This window comes from Mesocricetus auratus, unplaced genomic scaffold (assembly GCF_017639785.1).
Source record: "Mesocricetus auratus isolate SY011 unplaced genomic scaffold, BCM_Maur_2.0 Super-Scaffold_100018, whole genome shotgun sequence".
Classification (NCBI taxonomy): Eukaryota; Metazoa; Chordata; class Mammalia; order Rodentia; family Cricetidae; genus Mesocricetus; species Mesocricetus auratus.
Window position 1 is genome coordinate 4,236,058 of NW_024429199.1, and position 2,625 is coordinate 4,238,682.

Sequence of the window (2,625 nt, forward strand, 5' to 3'; positions counted from 1 at the left end):
GCAAGTATTCTTGTGGTATGATTGAGTATCCTTGGGTATATGACCAAGAGTGGTATCACTAGGTCTTGAGGTAGATTGATTCCCAGTTTTCTGAGAAACTGCCATACTGATTTCCAAAGTGGCTGTACAAGTTTGTACCCCCCCAGCAGTGGAGAAGAGTTCCCCTTTCTTCACATCCTCTCCAACATAAGCTGTCTTTAGTATTTTTTTATATAGAACAATAAACAGCTTTATTGCATGAGCTGTGAAGGATGGTTTATTTGCCTTTCCGGGCTTTGATCTTCCTCAGGTAGAACTCCAGCTCCTTGCCTTCTAGCACATAGCCATGTGCTCTGCCACACTGGCCTGGTCTCAAGGTAATGCAGGCAAGAAGCCTGCCCTGCTGGAACTGCTCCTCCAGAAGGCTGCTGATCTTGGCATTCCTTATCCTTTCATCATATTTCTTTTGAATTTTCTTTGATCGTTTTTTTTTTTGGTGGACACCATTTATTAGAAGACAACAAGTTGACAGTGGTGTATGTTCTCATGTGAGGTCCCTACTGGGAAGATTATATTTGGTAGAGTGTTACATGTATTATTTATTCACATACTTTTATCTTTTTTCAAATTGTAAGAATATTTTTATCTCATCAATAACTAAATTATATATGTATGTATGTATTCTTGTACATTTCTCATGTCAATTGATGATATAATGAAGTAACCACAGCAGAAAATTCTGAGAAACGGGCCAAAGAACTTGTTCTAGCCTTAAGAATACTCACATGACCAAATGAAGGTTACTCCTAAATCATCTTCAAGTTTCTGGAATTGTCTTTGGGAAAGATGCACAAATACATAAGGCTAGCAAGAAAAACATGCCATTGATCATTTATAAACACAAGATAATCACCTATTAAGAAATTATCCATCTGAGTCTCAGAAAGAAAAAAAATCTGCAGAAAAATAAAACAGTGCCTGATCAAGCCCAGAACACGGGTCCAGAGACAGGTACAGGGTCAGTTCCTGAGTTGAGACAGCCTTTCAGCTGTGACCTTGTCTTCTAGTCTCTGCTGATTTGCGTGTAATCAGAAAACACACTCCTATCCAGAGGACTTTTTAATAGGCTGGTCACACCCTGTGCAGGAGTCAGTTCCAATCAGGACACAGCACAGACATGAGGGCTCCTGCTCATCTCCTGGGGCTGCTGCTGCTCTGGATCCCAGGTATGGAGGACAGCAGTGCTTCTCTCAGTGTGCTCCATGCTGCCTGGCTGTCAGGGAACTCTATGATTGACTTTTGAGGCAGAATTATATAGTTTTGTTCTTTCTTCCCCTCTTAATTCCAGGTTCCAGATGTGATATCCAGTTGACCCAGTCTCCATCTCAGACTGTATCTCTCAAAGACCCAGTCACCATCAGGTGTCAAGCCAGTCAGAGCATTGGTACTGCATTAAGTTGGTATCAGCAAAAGCCAGGGAAATCTCCTAAGCTCCTCATCAATCTTGCAAACAGGTTAGAAGATGGAGTGCCATCGAGGTTCAGTGGCAGTGGGTCTGGGACAGATTTTACCCTTACCATCAGCACTTTGGAGCCAGAAGATATTGGAACTTATTACTGTCAACAGTACAATAGTTACCCACCCACAGTGAAACAAGTCATAACATAAACTATTGAGCAAAGCAGAAGTGTGAGCCTGGGCTGTCTCAGCTGCTTTTTCTTGGTGACAATACCATTTTTTGTTTCTTCCTCCTCGGGACTCAGCTTGCCTCCCTTCTTGCAGCCCAGGGGCAGTGCATAGTGGGACTCGTACCACTGCCCATACGGTGTGCTGTCGATGAGCACGATGCAGTTCTTCACCAGGATCTTGTCGGACCAGCACCAAGCATTGTAGACCAGCATTGTAGACGATGTCAGTGATGCCTGTTTTGCCAGCACAGCACTCAGAGCCCCAGGAAAAGTTTCCCACATCCAATCTTAGGGCACGGTACTTCTTATTGCTTCCTCGAACTGTGTGTGTACGACGAGGGCCAATCTTAGTGTTGGCATCAGCCGTCCCAGCTCGTACTTCTGCTTTTTGTGGTAGGGCTTTCTCTTACCGCCGGTCTCGCGGTGCTTGTGCCAGCTGTCCCGAGAGATGACCATTGCTCGGCGCTGGCTGGAAAGGGCATCCTCAGTATTTCTGATCTTAGCCATTCTGACAGGTGTAAGTTGGTGTCTCAGAGTTGTTTTGATTTGCATTTCCCTGATGATTAAGGATGTTGAGCAATTCCTTAAATGTAACTGGTGAGAATTCTCTGTTTAGCCCATCCTTCAATTGGATTATTTTGTATTTTGATGTGTATTTTGGTGTCTAGTTTCTTGAGTTATTTGTATATTTTGGAGGTCATCTCTCTGTCAGATGTGGGGTTGGTGAAGATCTTTTCCCATTCGGCAGGCTGTTGCTCTGTCTTATTGACAGTGCCCTTGGGCAAATATTTTCTAAAAGTAGGTGTTTTCAGGGTTTTGGTTCAGTCAGTACTCAACATTTAACATTGCCAACACTGGGTGAAGCCAGCTCAGGACAGGACAGAACCAAATGGGTGCGGCTGTGTTTCTAGAAAACTTGACACACAAAAGAAAGCAAGCCAACAGGCCCCGAGGGTGT

General features: G+C 43.9%; 1 pseudogene; it reads right to left on the minus strand.

Annotated features, from left to right (window-relative positions):
* Window positions 1-236: 236 nt before the first annotated feature.
* Window positions 237-2,184, minus strand: LOC101834101 (annotated as a pseudogene).
* Between the last annotated feature and the right edge of the window lie 441 nt (window positions 2,185-2,625).